The 19,874-nt window shown below is 37.4% G+C and overlaps 1 protein-coding gene across 1 annotated transcript in view; it reads right to left on the reverse strand.

The window, feature by feature from the left end:
• LOC135433442 (hemicentin-1-like) overlaps nt 1-19,874 on the reverse strand; it is a 216,122-nt gene that overhangs the window by 143,406 nt on the left and 52,842 nt on the right. The gene's annotated exons all lie outside the window — the stretch shown is intronic.

A 19,874-nucleotide genomic window follows, 5' to 3' on the forward strand; every position in this document is an offset into this window, starting at 1 on the left:
ATTGCAGCTTATTGTCATTTTATCAGCAGTTAATTAACTATAAATTATTAAAAGGCAGGGAAAACGGGGGAAGAAACCGGAAGAGAGAAGGAGAACAGTACCAAATTTGAGATATTGTCAAATTAACCAAAAAGCGGATATTCCTGTGACCATATGGGGGCGTACCCAAGTATGCCTATATATGCTTGTGTGTGTGTGTGCGTGTGACTTGTGTTTTCATGAGCCTGACAACGACAACGCGACATTGAGCAATTATAAGGGACAACAACAAGCGCTTTAATACCATGACACAAATTCCTAATCAATCTTCACGACTTATTCATGCATATAAACCTGCGCGACAACAAACCTCACTCACACACACACTCACACACACACGCACACACATCGTCTGCGTGTGTGCCTAACCTCTGCTCTCTATGTGCATGTGTTTGTTTGTGTGTGTGCGCGTATTGGTGTGTGTGCATCGGTAGCTGTTTGAGTTTTGCAATTACAACATAAGCACACAATCATTATCATAATCCTTAATCGATATTATGGCTTACAAGAACACGAGACGTGGAAAGAGAACAAGAGGGGCAGACAGTAAACAAACAACTGCATGTGTGCGTGTGTGAGTGCGTGAGTATGTGTCTGCGTGTGTGTGTGTGTACATTGCTTTTAACCCACTTCCGTACAGGCTGTTTCTGGTCTGGTTGACTGCTTCCGCCTTTTGCATCGAATTAAAATTCCACATACGATGCGCGCGTTTCTTGCCAAGTCAAGGGGAAGAAACTGAGAAGGCCGAAACGAATGTATATGGAGATGAAGGTAATCCTGCTTAATGGATGAGCTAGTACACTCGAAGAAATCATATTGCTAAACATTCATAGAAATATGAAGGGTGTGAACATTTAGAGACCAATTCCCTTATACGTAAAATATTGGAATATATATAAGTAGATTATATATGTATATATTGATTAATATTGGAAATCTTGGGAATTTTTAAAATAATAAATAAATAAATTAAAATCTTGACTTCTTACAATCTAAATTGTAATTATATATTTATTTTATTTATATAAATATAATTTTAGCTAAACAATTCATTGTAGTGTGGCAGCTTGACCTGCTAGAGTGTGTCCTTTTTTGTGCTGGTTACCTGTCGTTAATAGTTAAATTGCTGTTAACAAATTTAATGTCCTTAAAATTTATTACCAGGCCACCGTTGGCTGGGTCTCGAACGCCAGCCAGCTTGGCATTGCCCTGTTGCGGCAGCAGGATTAAATGATAAAAAGTGTTAAGCAGCAGCAGCAACAGCAAGTCACAAGGAGACAAGCAGCAGAGCAGAGCAGAGCAGAGCAGAGCAGAGCAGAGCAAAGACCAGAAGGAGGCAGCCTGTTTAAAGTTGCTGGCCCCGTGTCAACAAAGCGTTTAATGAAGGTTGAAAATTTGATTTCAGTTTTTTTTCTGTGCCCTCGCTTTCAGTTGTTGTCTTTGTAGTTGTTGTAGGAAAGCTGCACAATGGGGCGTATGATTGTTATTGGCGCGCCGAACGTTTTTGCTCTCTACTCTGCGCTGTTTGCGCTTTTGACGACGACGTGAACGAAGTGCGAGAGCACGAAAGGACGAAAAGACGTTGATGTCGTGTACGTGTTAAGTGGTTATTGGTCTAGCGGTGCTTGCGGATTGCCTGTGAATGCAGCTGTGTGTGAGTGTGGGGCAGGGCCTAATGTGGCACAGTTCAAGTGATATTTGCATTAGATTTTGTTTATACTGATATTACACACACGACACAAGGGACTAAGCCGAGTGAAGTGCAGCTGTTGAAGCAGCCCTTGGCAGTCGAATGCTTAAATTATCATGGCATGCAATTCAAATTATGGGCAATTCCCTTATATATGCTTGGTTCAAGTATATTCCCATTACAGTTTGAAAACGACATAACGATAGCCCATAAGTGCACGCGTAAATATAAGAATCTTTTGACGACTTTTTGCGTATAACCCTTAAGAAAATTTAAAGAAAAGTTAAAAAATATTAAATTGTTAACTAAAGTAACTAACTTTAGCTTTTAACATAGTATTCGATGAAGAAAAATATATAAAAAAAAAAAACCTCCTTTCAAGTAAATCTTAAAAATAAATGACACAGTTGAATTCAAGGTTCTTGTGTGCCTTGAGACGACCATGAAAAGACAACTTGATTTGGCAGCTCCTACACAGAAACTTTTAAATCACAACAAACAGTAAATCAAAAGCACACACACACACACGCACACACATACACACACGCACACACACTAAACTAGAAATCACTTTAAGCCTGGGAGCTTGGCAAGTCAGTGTGGAAGAAAAACGAAATAAAGTATCAACTCCAAAAAAAAAAGGAAAATAAAAAAAAGAAGAGGAAAAAACTGTTGTACAAAATAGGAAAATCCGCCAAGAAGTTTGCAATAAATCACAACAAAGCGCAGCACACAAAGCCGGAGACAGTTGTATAGAAAGTAGAAGGCGGCAATCGCCTTCTCTTTACAGCCCGAATAGTACACATAAATTTGTGTACGCTTACAAGGTTAGTTCAACAGAATGGAAACTGGGTTACATGATGCCGCAAAACTGATAAAAATCGAAATGCCCCCAACGCACACTAACACACTAACACACACACACACACATTCAAAGAAAATGCCAATAGATGCAACATTCGAAAAGCGATTTACGACGCCATGGTTGCGCATAATATGATATAGCAATAGGAGTGTAGGCGGGGATTGAGGGTATTGCTTGGTGTGGGATAAGTCCTGAATGACGCATCATTTATAACTTGGCACTCAACAAAAATTGTAAAACAGGAAGAGACAAACGGCAGCCACTTTGAACGCGAATTAAAGTAATAAATTAGTTTTTTTGAGGTGGGGGGGCGTGCGTTGCGGCTGCCACGACATGACAATCTACAGCACCGGCCCCCGCTCGACTCTCTCCCACTCCCTCTCTCTCTCTCTCTCTCTCCCTCTCTCTCTCTCTCTCATATGGGCGCACAATGTGCCCACTCATTTGATTTGAAAGCCTTCACGCCAGCCACAAAGGCATTCCGCAGAGGCAACAACGGCCCCAATATTTCCAGCAGGCTGAATCGAAATTTGCCTTTGCCCAAGCCAATGCCTTTGCCTTCCCCCTTGCCCACACTTGGCTGCCTTTTTACGCTAAATTGCTTTGCATTTTTGCTTCAAACATATTTTTAGGCGTGCTACATTTTTCATAATGCTTTGACATTGCCCCTACCTCATCTCTGGCTGTTCCTGCGCCTTGCCACAGAAATACGCAGAGATAAACTGTCGCTGATATCTAAACTCAAAGTTTGTGTCCCCAGTCCTCGAACTTATCCCATACATGCTCTCAGATAATCTGCGCGTTTTTATGGCGCTTTCTTTTATGATGTTTATGCACGATATTTATCTCAATCGCAGCTTTCGTTTGCTTTCGCCTCTCCCATTTTTGTTGCATAATTTTTGTGCGCTTGACAGTTAATATATTGAAAAGGTTTTTGAAAATGATAAAACGCCACTAAATTTACGCAAATTTACAAGCATATCGAACTATAAACCAAATTATAGACGCGCTCTCAACAGTTAAATGCTTATAAAAACTTGTGGTAATCGCTTATTTATGGCTTTCTGTCTACTAAAAGCTCATAATGCCAGTTTTTGTGGTTGACTCATAAAAATTGGGATGAATAGCAGCGATTGTTAAGCTGGAGAGCGGGAGTGCCGAGATTTTTGTGACTTGTAAATAAAAATGCGGTTTGTGCTTTTTCGACTCAATTGAAATTGCAGTTGTTTGTATTATTGAGAGAATTGCAATTAAATTAGGTTTTATTTTTCTCATTGCAAGTGACGTAAGTGAAAAAATGATGATGATGACAAAGGCTTAGAAATCTTACTCTGAGAATTGTGTGTTTGTCGAAGTAATGTGAAATACATACAACATTATAGATATCGATAACAGCCCGATTCAGTGTATATTAATAATACAGTTATTCCAAATTAAACTTCTCTCAGCTTTCTCAGCAACTTACCTGAAAAGGAAAGAAATAAAATTTTTTAAAATTGTCTTAATATTCATTCTGTATTAACATTTAAATAACTATGCTGAAAACAGTGTTCAATTTATTTACCTAAAATTTTGAACTCCATATTAAATATATAAACAAAAGCGATTCATCACAAACAAAGATGGAAAGTTTAAACTATGCTCATTCACGGAAATTTACATTTTCACTTGCATAATTAAAAGTGCATTCGCCACAAAAAAAAAAATGAATGGAAGGAAGTGCCAGCTCTTCAGACTCTAGCGAAATAATATGCTTACTTCCGCATTGCTAAACATAATTTTCTTCTGCTGCTGCTGCTGCTGCTGCATCTACTTGTTTTCTGCAAAAACCCCTCTTTCCTCCCGACTACAACTAAATATTACGCTTATTTTGACGTCAAAAAGCTTGTTGAGAAATTAAAAAAGCGGCAAATGCACGAAACACAAACCAGAAAAAAAACAAAAGCGAATACGAAAACGAAACGAAAAGCAAGCGGCAAATGCAAATAGGAGCGTGGAAAAAAATGCTCAAGGAAAAACCGCCGCCAAGATGGCAACGCCGACGGCCAGACAAGAGTTTTTCACCAACTTTTGTTGCGTTTTTCTAATATTTTTACTTTTCTTTGGTAGTTCCTTTTTTTAATTTACTACGCTGTATTTTTAATAACAGCAGCCAAACAGCGGCAGCTGCTTTTTCTGTAAATTTATTTTTACCACACACATTTTGCAAGCATTTCCCTCAATGCTTAAGAGTTGCCTACGTGGAAAATGGCGGTGGACCAACACACACACACACACACACACACACACGGACACTCACATCTACGGCAAAGCAAAATGAAGAAAACTCAATCGTCTGCAGCGGCTATAAAAAACAAACCACTTTACATTGCCCGGCTCTTTATTTTGTTTTTGTATTTTTTAGCTCGTTGCGGTGGCGTATACGTAATATACAATACGTATACGTAATATTCTTTTTGCTGTCTGCTCGATGTGCAGCCTTTGCATTCATAGCGCGACGGCGTTGGTATAGCAAAGAAAAAAAAGTACGTTAATGAATTTGCATGAATGAATATTTGAAAAGCTGCTGCAGGACCCAACAATATTTTCATTGCTCCAAATAGGGTTGGCAGTTGGCTGGGCGATGGGGTACACCGCGGGCCAAATAACTGTAGCCGAGATTTCAGCACAAGAATTTATGCACGAACAATTTATGAAGGCAAGCGCAAATTTATGGCCTCTAATATTATCAGCAGATTAGAGAAGTAACTGGAAATGATGGCCACGTTTCAGCGTTTATTAACATTGCTATCGAGTTTTTCTTTTTTTTTTCTGTTTTTGTATTTCGTTTTTTATCTAACTTTTGTTTTGCATTAAAAAGTTGTGCATTGCATTTGTTATTTGGCATTTACATTTTACATTTGGCATTATGCATTTGATATTTTGCATTTGCCATGTCAGGGACATTGCATGTTTATTATCATTGGATTGTGTTCGAGCATTTTGGGCCTTTCAAGTGTTTTAATTGACCCTAATTGCATTTTAATGCTAATTGAGTTCAGCTTATATGAATTTCAAAATTTGTATTCATTAGAGTGCCATGAAGAGCTGAGCTGCCTGAATTAAGCATAAACAATTTTACTGCCCTGTTTAAAGAATGAGTAGGGGCTTTTTATGTTAGCTATATGCAGAAATTGACTAAAATCAAATTCGTTCTGTTATAATATATAAGTAGGAGTTGAGGAAAAGAGATGTTAATTTAATTCAAATAAATTGAATGAGAGTTTGTGACAAAATTCATTTTTAATAAATGCGTGAACTAATCAATATAACAAATGCTTAGTAATTTTACTAAGTTACTATTTTTTATTATTTAAATAATATTTTATTTTAAAAAGATATTTGAGACAAATCAATTTTAAAGTGAATCAAACTTGCTAATAACAATAATATTAAAAATTAAAATATAATTTGAATACTCCTGAATTTTGGATTTCTTGTCAACAGTTGCTTGATAGCTTTCGCTTTCCCTGTTTTCCACCACTTTCCCGATCAGTTAGCATTTATTTTTAATTGATAAATGCAATAAGAAAATGAATTTTGCGTTTTTAATGAAATTCTTTATTTGCATATATTTTATAATTCATATTGATATAACATACTATAATAGTGAACGCACGAATCGGTGACGATCTCAAACAATATTTGCTCAAGGGAAAACATTGTGATTATCAATTGTGGCATTCACGGTATCGAGTGCAATTAGATCGGCTTTGGATAGCACCTGTGTTAAAGTGCCATTGGCAAGCAATGTGGTGGTTCCCTGCACTTTATCCAAAGGTGCAATAGCTTTGATGGGTGCGTTGGCACTCATTTCCATGTCTTCCATTTGACCAAAGTAAAACTGGTTCAGTGGAGCTGATGGTGCGTTGTTGTGGGGCACAGTGTGTGTTAGCACGACAGTCTGCTTGTCAATGACAACCTGACTAGTGGGTGTCTCATTGGATTTTTTTTCCATGTGTGTAACAACTGTGGTTGGGGTGCATTGGGTACAGTGGGCGCGGCTCTTACGACCACCCTTACCCTTTGGCTTGTCTCCCTTGGACTTAGGCTTGGCTTTGCCTGAGGCAACAGTTGTTGTAACTGTTGTCGGCTTCCCTTTGCGACCCTTAACACCTGTTGGCTTGGCGTGCTTCAGGAACAAGTCCTTTGGTGACAATGTCGTAGAAATTGTTGATCCCCTTGGAACTGGCTTCTTCTGAACGGCTTTTGCCGCTTCCGGTAGTGTTTCAGCGTCTACTACACTTGACAGTGACTGCAAGGCCACGGCGATCGCAACGAGAATAGCCAATGCTGGTAGGAAACGCATTTTGATAATTTGTTACAAGTACTGTTCAGAGCGAACTGATTACTTGCTGCGATCGTAGCTACTTTTATACCACATTCGTTAGGTAGGAGGCTTTCAATTGATTGACTCACCTCCGATAATGGTAATGTGCAACTGTTTTTAAAGTTTCGTTAAGCACTTGAAGAACCAACAAATAGAAAAACAGATATGCATTCAACACATAAAAATGATGTTTGTCATAAAACACATTTCCAATATGCCATATAAAAAGGAAGATTCGCCGCTGAACAGTCAGTTCGTCTCCCCAACTTCAACAGACAACAGACGCTATGGAGACACTTACACTTTATCTCCTCTTAATTTTGAGCATTTTGGCTGCTCAGTCTATGGCGGATCCAGATTTGTTGTCCTTTTTTATGAAATCGAACAATGAAAACCAGCATTCCATGGATGTGCCCTATGTGAATTTCGATGACCTGGCCTTCGAGACGCTCAAGAGTGATGCGCTCAGCACAACGACCACAACCACAACCACCACTAGCACTACTACTACAAGTACAACTAGTACAACAACAGAAGCAACAACAGAAGCGACAACATCTACTACAGCAAAGCCAAGCACAACTGCTAAGGATAAGACCAAGAAGAAGAAGAGGCACGGACGTAAACACAGATCAAGGATCCAATAATTTACAGCCATGAGTTTTGACAAATTAAAAGCTTAACTTGTGATTTTAATCCCACATAAGCGTATTTCAAGAATAAATATTATCGATTCAAATAATTTAGCTGGATTTCTTTGAGTGAATATAAATATGAAATATATGAATGCATAGCTTGGAAATTGTTCAGCCCAATCTTTGACTACAATATGGTCACATGTTTTTAGCTTTTAATTTCGTAGAAGTTAATAAAAACGGCAGTTCCTAACTAGAAGATGGCTTCGAGCGACACCGTAAAATTGATTTTAACTTCAATTCCCATAATCGGATATTTACGATCATTAATGGGAACCAATTATGTAACAAAGGAAAAGGCTTTAAATATTAAAGTGCGTTCTATTTTTCCTCTTTGGAAGTACAAATAGTGGAATATTCCTAGTCTTTGTTTGGCATACGAGAAGCTACCGAGCTAGTTCTAACTCTCAGTCCCAGAAATATGCTTGGTTAATATATTTTTTGTATGAGTGATTAAGGATTAGGTGCCATTTATGTGAACTTTTGCTTAGTGCTCTATGTTTAAGAATAAAGGGATAATTAATAAGCTAATGAATAAACTACTTCTTAGTTATATAAACGAACATGTTGTACATATATCAAGACTCTTAAATATGCTTCAAGATTAAAAAAAAGGACTTGCTTACATCAAGTTGATAAAAATATACACATACATTTGGATGCAGAAAGCTTATGTTCCCTTCTTTCTTCGCTACATTTATCTTTTCTTCTCTTCTCTCTTTTTTTAAAACCATGTTCAATCACTTTTAAAACTATTTATCGCGAGCTTTCAAGACCAAACATAATTTAGCTCTTGGCTTTTGTTCATTTGAGATATTAGCAATGCGTAATAGCTCGTAGATACCCTGTTTTCTCAGTTTATAAAAAACCTGCTTTGTTTACTGTGCTCGATAAAAAGTGAGCTTAAGTGAGCCGACTCATGTTTGCATCGAACCTCAAACCATATTTGTAAAGCAGCTGATAAGGGAACATCGAGCATGTTATTCCCGGCTAGTCATTATTTAACGAATTCAAAGCCGGCTCCAAATGTATAAATGCAAAGTCGCATTAGCAAACGGCAGCAGTCTCCAGGGGAAACACTTAATACAACAACCTAACCACAATAGTAATCGACCACAATATGTTCAGCGTATTTTACATAGGATTTTTTGCAATTTCTTGCATATCGATGGCCAACACAAATCCTACGACTACAGCGAATCCAGACAACCGCACACCAATTGTGGAAACACAGACATACACCTATCAGAGTGAATCTTATGCAACAGATGCCGTTTTGCCGGGGGTCATGCAGACAACCAATTCCGATTCACTGACAATAACTGATATGTCGATCACGTTACCAAGGATTCCATTCACAACACCATACGAGGGTTTTAGAAAATAGCACTTCAATCCATTTTGTAAGCCCTATAAAACAATGGAACTCAATTATTAATATGCTTAATTTATCAAACAAATTTTTGCCAAAATACAAATATTTCAAGTTCAATAATTTAAGGTCATGTATAAATTTAATTCGTCTAGTCAAAGTTTTGGCGCCGTGTGCTATGCAAAGTTCCGGCTCAACTTTTATTTTTGGCAAGTCATGTTGCAAGCATTGCAGCTGTTGCCTTCAAGTTGTTGCCCTTTCTTTTCTGGCTTCCTTTTTTTTTTTTGTTGCCCGTCAGCTGTGTCAACATGGCTAAAAGCGAAACGTGTGAACTTGACGTCTAGAAATGGCAAAGCAAATGCAAAGTTTCGCAAGGTGCAAATCGCAACAGCTGTGCGCAAATTTCTTTACTATTTTTTAAATACCCTAACTAAAGAGATATAATACGTTTGTAGCGTACTTTGCATTGCATTGACGAAGGCAAATATATATATTATACATATTTTTCAGTGCAAACTATGTCTTCCTTCGGTCTACCTAGCAAACGCTCTTAATACTTCGATTTTGTGTTCTTATTGAATCAGATATTAAAAAAGCTTTGAAATATATATGACATATATTTATATGTTTATAATATATCTGCAGAAAATCGTATAAATATGCCCGCAAGCGTATTGAATCTGCATTAAGCCGAAACTATTTTTTCTTCGATTTAACTCGACTTTTTTCCCTTTGCCTACATGTCGTATACGTAACGCCGCTGTCAAGTGTTGTGTGTCGAATGGCATTTTGATGGCCGCTTAGCCAGGTACGCCTGCAGCTTGCCACACTTCATGCTCTGAACTTGACACTCAACAGGCCGTGTTGGCCAAAACTTTCAATGTTCATCGATGACATCACGCTCCTGCTAATGGTGAACGTGCATAAAATATATTTGTTTAGCAGGGTATGCATGTATTTATACACAAATTTGCAGATTGCTTACTCGTTTTTGGACTGTCACCTCCAAAATAAAAAAAAGGTGCAAACAAAAATAAATACGAGATGCACTTTTAAATGCTGAATAATTCACTGGCAATTCCATTCGCTGCGCCAGTTGCCGGCGCCAATTTTTATGAGCTAAATGAATTTATGAACAGTTTGTGACATATTTTACCTTATACAAATACATATATAAATGTATATACACCCATAAGCCATATAAACTATAGTCGGGCTTATATAAATGGGCGCAGCTGTTGACCATAAAAAATAGATATGTACATATCTCGATTTGGCTCTTTTTTAGCTAATTTTTTGCGTTGCTTTAATCCAATTGTATGGCCCAGTTTGTTTTTTTGTGTTCGCATAAATAATAATGAAAATGAAATCCCAAATAAACTAGAGCTCTAATTGAAATCGCCATGAGAATTGAACGCACACTATTTCAACTCATAATTAAAAATGCCATCAAAAACCACACCCAAAATAAGTTTTTTTTTTTTATATTCTTTGAATATTTCATATGGCTCTTAAATACTGCAATTAACATTTTTCCTTTTTAAGAACTGAAATCAACTTTAATTTACAAGTTGTATCTACTGTCTATTGCCATGTCAAGAAAACACTTGCATTTCAGATAATATATGGTTATATTAAAGAAATACTATTTTTACCGAATTTTAATAATAATAATCAATGCATTAAAATTTGCTTTATTAGGTTCCTTAAATTCTGGCATACATTTGGGCAGTAAAATATGTATACAACAATGAGCTTAAACAGTTTGGGAATTATGCGCGCAATAATTTGTGCAAATTGTCGTTAGTCTCACTTATATAAATATTAACATAATTATTTTGAATACACATATATATGTATATATATATATATATGTTATATATAAATTACATGAATAATGTATAGCACATTTCGCACAAGCTCAAAAAATATATTCCTGGATAGATTCGTAGCCAAACAGAATCAGGAGCAATACAATAGATGTATTTAGCTTGTGAATTCCGCTGCCGCTGGATTTGAACTTCCGTTTGTTTTTCGAAGACGCCGTCTTTGATGAATTTCTGCAGTGATGACCGCTATGCAAATTGTGACGTTGGGTTGAGTGTAAGTGAATCTGGTGTGAATTTTGGGTTTTGTTAGGCTTGTGCGAAATTGAGGCCAGGTTAATCTCTGGATACTGTATGAGTTTCCAAGTACTTGTTGATGGTGATTGCAGCATTTTGAACTTTGTTGTTGTAGCTGCAGCTTTAGTTGTTGTTGTTGATGCGGTTTTTGTTGTTGTTGATGTACGTTTTGTAGTTGTTGTTGCCGCTGTTGTAGTTGTTGCTGCTGTTGTTGTTGCTGCTGTTGTTGTTGTTGTTGCTGGTGTTGTTGCTGGTGTTGTTGTTGTTGCTGGTGTTGTTGTTGTTGCTGGTGTTGTTGTGGTTGTTGCTGTTGATGTGGTTGTTTCTGCTGCTGTTGTTTTCGTTGTCGCTGCTGTCCGATTTAGCCATTTATACTCATTGCGAATTGGACGAGTTATGCGATGTTTTGTGAACATTGCTGAAAAGTTCGATGCAGTTCCACTAAATCCAGGCGTTGTTGTTTTTATGGCGTGCAACAATCCCTCGGTGCTGGGATTGATAAAAGATCTAAACGATCGCGTCTTATTGTTCATGAGCTGTGGCTTGGATCGATATCTGTTTTGTAAGTTCTTTGTAGAATTGAAGAGACCTAGACTTCTTGTAGTGTATCGTAGGATTGTTGTTCTCTTGGTGATGGGGGCTACAGTGGTGCTGATTGCTCTTGTAAAATTGCTGAATGCATTTGAGGAATTGGTCTTGCCGGTTGTTCTATTAACGTATACTAGCGCTGCCGTTGTCGTCGCTTCCTTCTGTATTCCTTGGTCATGAGTCACTGCATCATCAGCTCTTGAACGCGCCGCAAGCAGCAAGCAGAAAGTCAGTAGTTGTATGCTATGCATTGTACTGAAGCAAATACTTGAAGTGCACTGACAAACACTTAAGGTAGTTACATCTTTTATAGCACCTTAACAAATATTTTAGGTGCCTAACTGCTAGCCTAATCTATGCAAAGCAGGCCCCAGTTAGTCACAGCACTTTGTGGTAGGCACCGTAGAACCAGCTGGCTGCCTTTTACAAAAGTTTCTTGTCATGATTTACATGGCAGAAGGCGTTTAACCAAAAAAAAAATAAAAGATAGAAAGTAGAAAAAATAAATATAATAAAAGAAAAGAAACGAAAAGCTTAAATAAACCAACTCCCAAGCTTGAAATCTACATATAGATCAACGGTCGGACTGCGGGCTATACACATTTTTATGGCCCTGTGGCACTTATCAATGCAACTGCCAATCACAGAGGCAGCTAGGCAGTCAGGCAGCCAGGCAGCCGCACACAACAAATGCCGACAATAGCAGCAGCCGGTTGGGCGTAGCCACACATCGGCACCAGGCACCAAAGACTGGACATTTGTATAAAAAACATTTCATGCACTGTGCTGACACATGCCATTTTTTCAATTCATTAACTGTTTTAGTCATAAATTATTGTACAACAATTTTTGAAACAACAATAGCAACAACAAATACCATAGAGCACGCAATCCACATAAATTCTCGATATGCTAGCAGGCATAGCAGATCCATAGAGATAAATGTAGTTTTTCGCCATTTTCAATGTTGAATATAGCGAAAAAGTTTATGGACTAACGATGAATCAATTTGAATATTGTTTCATAAATAAGGCTGAAAAAATGTTATTGAAAGCTTGTGGATAATTTTGTTTTCATAAAAGACTAAAATATGAAATACAAAACAAAATCGAAGACCAAGCACAGAAAAGAATAAATAATTTAAAGTTTTAAGCGGAATTTTTTGTATTATAAAGAATTCAGGTTTCTTTCTGGTTCAGAAACCAGGTTTTGAACAAATTTACATGTTGCAAAATAAGGCTTTCAATTTATATGGAAATCAAACAACTACAAGGCAATCATATATGAATGCTCTGGCAACTCGGAATGCAGGATTCAATTTATATCAAGCATAATTCTATCCTATTTTTACTTTATCCCAGCTAAAGAACAGCCATATCTTTCAGTTTAAAATCATTGGAACACAGCGGCATGAGAAATTTTAAAAGTAAATAAACAGGAAATCATGTAAATGATAAATTTTACTTATGAAATTAATCAAGGAATTTGTTCAGTTACAACATGAGAACCAGAAAACACTGAAAAACGAGAAAATGTCTGAAAATAATAAACATACGTTAGCTTGCAAACCGAAATTATTAGAAACCACCCAAAAGGAAAGGCACAACATGGTTCGCGTATTCGTTATAGAAACATTTAATTTTACCTCTCACTAAATCTCTTCTAAAGCCTGTGATCTCTCGACGACCGCTGTAGCAATTAAATGCAAGCAATTCATATTTTGGCACTTCCAGCAACTAATCCCTAGGAACAACACACGTATTCAGACATACAAATAGATACACACACACACAAGGGGACAAGTGGCGCTCACAAATCACAGAGGCGCCAGCAATTTCTCAAATATTGAAAAAAAAAAACAAAAACAAAATGCATCGTACGTAAAACTCCAGCATAAATAAATTTGCAAGTAAACAAAAAGAGAGAGGACACTGTGGAAAATGTGGAAAAAACAAATTTATAGTACACAGTATATTTTATATATACATATATACATATATATGTCGAAAAACATTTCCCCAAGCGTTAAAATGTTGCATACAAAAGGCAACACGAGGGGCACATGCATGGAAAATATTTTGACACAGATTAAAAGCGCAGCAGCAACAACATGTGAGTTGCAAACAGTGCCTCAAAGCACAATACAACGTTGTTCATTTAAATTTAAATGAAAAGCAGCCACATTCGTTAGGATAAGCCAGCCCGTCGCCGCCGCCGCCGCCGCCACCGCCGCTTGGTATCCACCTTAGCCGCTCAGGCCACAGTAAACTCCTCTCTCGACAGCAACAAAATGTTGACTCTCACACTGGGCGTGGCATGGGGGCCATACAAAGTCGCACTGACCTAAATCAAACAAACGCTAATGCCCGATTTTCAGCGCCACAAAATGCTGTGGCAGCAACAGCCACCAAATACAACAACCAGCAGCGACCAGGCGCCTAACTCCCGGCTTTCTCTGCACAATTCATATTTGTTGCATAAAAATGTGTTCCATTTCAATACATGCTACATGCATCATGCTACCATGCTACCATGCTACCAGGCCACATGGCTGCAGCAAATGTGAAACAAAAGCATCGACCATCGACATTGCCAGAGGACCAGAAAATTGTTACCCAACGCAATGTTACAATTTTCCCAGTCGTTTGTCTTTTGTTGTGCATTTGCTCTATGGCCACGAAGGATTCTACACTCAGAAAAACAATTTGAATTTTAAAAGAGTAAAAGAAGAATAAAGAGCACAGTTTTTATTGAAACAAATTCGCATTTCAAAAACTTTTCGTATTTTAATAAACATTAAGCTGTATTAAAAAGCGAATAACTGCACAAAGATATATATATATGTAAGATATATATATGTAAGATATATATATATGTAAATACAATATTTGCTTACGGGAAAAACCTTTGTTATACCATGTACACATTTCAAATACAGACGATTGCATTTCTGACATCTTACCATATATACACACATAATTGATCTGTCCGTCTATCAATCTGTTACGCCTACCTGTCCGTCTATCAAGCCCATTTATTTATCTTTGATCAATATATATATACGCGTATGTCATACGCAACATCATTTTATTTTTATTCAATAAATAAAAAAATATTGTTTTTCTCTTTGCATTTTACACACATTTGCATGCCGTATTTAAGTCCATCAAATTTATTAAAATCGCAAATTGTATTTTTCTGACTGTGTTCTTTTTTTTCAGCTTTTAACAATGAATAAATTTCAAATAAAAATATACATACATACTAGAAATATAGAATGTCAATTGCTGTGGGAGGAGCAACTCGAACTCGTGCAAATTACGTGGTAAGAAATGCATTTTATTTTTATACAAGCTTATACATTTATAAATTTAAAGTTTACTTCAATTGGGAAGCTTCACTTGGGATATTGAATGTTCAGAATATTGTCTCGACAGTTGAATAGACCTTTGGGTTTTTCTGAAATATTTGCTGTTTTTGTATTTTTACGACAAAAAATTTGTCGTCGTCTTTGAATTGATAAAGTCGTGTGCCTTCTGCTTTTGGTCTTGCATTTTTTACATTTTCTTCTGAACCGTCTGACTGTTGTGTAAGCTGTTGAAGCTCTCCTGCTTCTTGTTTTGCTCATTCGATTTTCTTTTACTTTGGTTGTCAGTGGCCACGTTTTTAACGGATTCGCATTAGCTTCTCTTATTAATGTCGCAGTCTTCTTGTTTATAGAGGAATTATCTGATAGTAACTCTGGCTGTAAAGCTAGTCCACTATGAGATATCCTTGGCTGCTCTGGACCTAGTCTTGGCTCCTGTTTGGTATGAAGAACCAAAGCTAAAACTACGCTTATTGTTAATATCGTTACTTTATACATTTGAATGCGAAACTGAATTGAATTTGTGTTTCTTCATGAGCTTTTATGTGAGTTCGGCTTATGGCGTCCAGATGGTTTTTAAAGAAATGGAATAAGCAACAGTCTGCGATAAAAACTTATGTTTCCTGTTACGGAAAGTACTTTTAAATTGAATAATCTTTCCCTACAAAGTTAGGTATAATCAAATCTCAAACAGTTTCATCGTCACGCTCAATAATACACAAAAGAGTATTGCCAAATATCGCTGAACTGGTATTCCTATTCAGAAGCTGAAGATCTGTTATAGTTCAACTAATTATCTAAAAAACAAGCAACCTAAAATTGCTCCTTGAACGTAAACGGGGCAAAAGGCGAGAGGGCAAGGGAGTTACGAGCTCAGCCACAAACGATTTCACTTAGCCAAGCCGTAAGAAACTTAAATTCCAACTAACTACCCAATTTTCATTAAACTTTGTCCATTACACTCCAAACTCAATTGCAGCTGAAGCAGCAACCGCTTAATGTGCACCGCGACAAAGAGGAAGAAGATGATGATGTTGATAAGAAATGGTAAAAAAGAACAAAAAAAAAAAGGGGGGAAGCGGCATAAAAATTACAAATTAAAAAACGCTTGAAAATAATAATAAAGGCCAAAAGCAGACTGAAAACAAAAAACAAAACTTTTTGCCAAGCCAACAAAAGCTAATTAAGCCATGGCACAGACAAAATAACTACAAAAAGGAAATGCAATGCGCAGAGAAAAGCTAAAGTAAATTGAAAAGCAGAGCAAAAGAGGAAAACTGCAGCTCAAGGAAGCTGTTAAATAGCTTAAATGGCGTTGAGCGTGTACGACATGTGTTCGCAATAGGCGTTGTCGACGGGAGCAAGGGTGCTAGTGTGAGAGGGGAGTGGGAGGGAGGGTGATAGAGCGGGAGGGGTGCAGCTCTGCTGGGTATCTCAGCTCGGCATGTAGCCGTGCTCAAGCCGGCTTGCTGCCAGTCAAACAAATCCATTTTAAACCTTAAGCCTCAAGTAAACAACACGTACACACACACATGCACACACACGCACACATTTAGCTGGCGCCCAGTTTCGCATGGGCGTGGCAAGTAGCTGCCAGTCTTGGCTGCTGCAACTGCTGCTGCTGCTGCTGATGCGGCTGCATTTTGTTTGTGTGCATAACAAGCAGAAGCAGGAAATTGAAATGAAATTGTAATCCTTATTTCTCAAGTGGGTGAAGTGCTCGAGCTGGCTGCCTTGGGTGCCGAGGGGGGGAGCAGGGACGGTGCAGGGCAGGCCGTTTCTATGCGCACGTATGCATATTTATATACGTGTGCATCGGCTTGTACATGTGTGTGTGTGTGTCTTAGGTGTAAGAGAGCTGCGGTTGTGCGACAGGACGTCCATGCGGAAATGCATCCGCTAAGCAGACGTTTCCTGGCTGCCAACAAAAATAAAAGCAGCATAAAAATATAGCAATTGAAATGGAATTGTCGCGCTTAAATTCCTCTAAAATGGAACTACAATAATACCTATAATCAGTTTGGAGCCAAATCACAAAATTTATGAACTCGTTTATTGTATATCATAATTTTCCCGATAATAAAACTGAAATCAGGGCTTTAAGGCAAAATAAAAAAGCTGCTCCCTGTCTTTAGATTTGGTGAAATAAACGGATTATTATTCTCTCTTTTTAAGTATAGTTTGTCTCCTCTTAAAGTTCGGTTGTTATCTTGAGTTCAGGTTTGGCTAAGGTCCGGGCTCGAATTGGTTCGCCTTGTAAATGATAAATAATATAATATAAATATAATAAAACACAAAAAACAAATAACAACTAACTACAGTACATATCGAGGAATCGCTATTCAGTATTTAGTTCTGCTGTACAGAATTTAGTTCTCAGCGAGAAAGTAAAGATAAAGTATAGACATTTGCCTCATGAGTTTACAGATATGTGAGAATAGTGAAGTTTGTAAATGTTGAGTTTAATGAAAATATCTTCGTAAACAGAATATTTTTCCATACGAAAACTTACTTCTCAACCGATCGCTCCTATGGAGATCCTTAGTGAACCTTATATATGCCGAGTTTATTTAATATATCTTGATAAACATACAACAACCTACTCTTGTACCTATCGTTCCCATGGCAGCTATATGCTATAGTGGTGTGATCCAGCTGGATCCGACAATGTACTGCCTACAATAGCTTTAAAACTAAGGAACTAGTTTGCACAGAAACAGACAGACGATCAGATGGCCAGACGGACATGGCTATATGAACTGAGATGTTGATGCTGATCTTGAATATATATACTTTAATGGGTAAGAAACATCTTCTTCTATGCACGACAAATTTCGTGACAAAATTATAATATAATTATAATTATAAAAATAAGGGCATAAAAACATAATCTGAAAAAGAATTAGATTTAAGGTTACGACGAACTTTTATCATCCAATTTCAAAACTCAGATATATAATTAAAATAGTTATAGTAAATAATATTTTATTATATTTTTATTTTCTATTTATTTTTATAATATTCACCTTTTTTTATAGAAACTTATTTAATGTTATATAAAACATGTTAATGGTCTTAGATATTTTTTCCTTTCGTGCTTGGTTACTGAACTCAAAATCGACAGGAGTCTAACATGTCCTGCGTGCATAGCTATTTCTATGTGTCTCTCTTTGCTTATATGTGTGTGTGTTTGCGTGTGTGAGTTTGTGTGTGTGTGAGCAGTTTTGGCGCAAAGTTAACGACGACAACGTCAAGAAGGAAAAAACTCCTTTTGGCTGATGCTGAGACTGTGGCAAGTTTTGTTTTAGTTGTTCTCCTGCTTGTGTGTGTGTGTAAGCGTGTGTGTTTGTGCATGCGTGTGTGTGTGTGTTTTTTTTTTTACAACTTTCTGCCTTCTTTATGTCCCTGCGATGTCTGCACTTTTAATCGTCGTCTATGCTGTGCTTATTTGCTTCCGTTTTCCTTCTCGCCTCTTTGGGGCATTCAATTTTGTTCTATTTTTTGCCGCTTGGCTCGCCTGACTCTGCTGCAGACTGCAAGTGTCTGTTGTGTCGCTGACATGTCTAAGGAGCGCACTCTTGGCCTGGCCCAAAGTGGCAGTGGCAGTGGCAGTGGCAGTAGCGTTGGCAGCACCAGGCGGTTTCTTAGCGAACAGCAGGCGGCGAGGGCAGCAAAAGTGGGGTTAAGGAAAAAGAAAACTTTACAAGTAAATGTGACAATGAACAGACATAAACACGTTTTGGCTGCACAAAACTGTTAAGCGAAGGCGGCCCCGGTTGTTGGCCAGGGAACAAGAGGGGGGTAGGCAAGGGTGCCGGAGCAAGGGGGGAGCAAGCACTGCTCTGCTCTACTGTGTTTGTCTTGTGTTGCAAAAACAACACATGTACGGCTTAAATTGTTTATAAACGTGTGCGATTGTGTGCGCTCATATGTGTGTTGGGTGGCAAAAAGTTTTATGTCCAACCCACAAGCGCACAGCAAAGACATGATGAACAAAAAATAAAAACAGCAAAATAAATAAAAAAATAAAACAAAAACTTGTCAACGCCATTTCACAGTTTGTTCGTGTGCGTCACAAATTGATGGAAAGTTTAATGACGCGTTCGATTAAATGGCATTTGATTGAGCCGTGTGCATAATGTGAAGAGGCGCGTTTCCTGCAACTGGCATAACGGGGCGTATGAGTTTTTTTTTTCTGACAGATTACTAATAACTTGTTTGTGCAATTGAATTAATTTGCTGCTGCTTGCTTGGCCTTTATTTAAACAATTATACTTGTAAAAAAAAAAGAAACTGAGTATACAAACAGGTGAAGTAAGCACAAAAAGGTCTAACAAACAAAATGTAAGACTGCAAACTAATTTTTTGGGTTCATTGACAACCCTTAATGACAAAACAAATTAGTTTTCTATTGTAAAATCTAATTTTGTAACATTGTATAGTCTTCTTACATCTGAAATATGCATGGCTTTGGTTACAGATCATAAGATATTGTTTAGAGGATAAGTACAGAATAGTCTGGTGTCGAGTTAAGCAACCAATAAATTGATTAGACATCGCATAAGATAACGTTTGTTTAAAGCTATGTAGAAAAGATGAAGTTATAAACTTCTAAAAAACTGTATAAATCGATATAGATCTTAATTTAAGAAAGTTGATTCCTTCGCAAAACAGATTCTATTGAATATTTTCTTCGATTTTTATTTATTTATTTATCTTAAATCATATGGCATTCTTTGGCTGTTTTAGCCGATAGAACCGCAGCA

The sequence above is a fragment of the Drosophila montana genome, unplaced genomic scaffold (assembly GCF_035044405.1).
Source record: "Drosophila montana isolate Dmon_TW-CO22-7 unplaced genomic scaffold, ASM3504440v1 contig_3218_1, whole genome shotgun sequence".
NCBI lineage: Eukaryota > Metazoa > Arthropoda > Insecta > Diptera > Drosophilidae > Drosophila > Drosophila montana.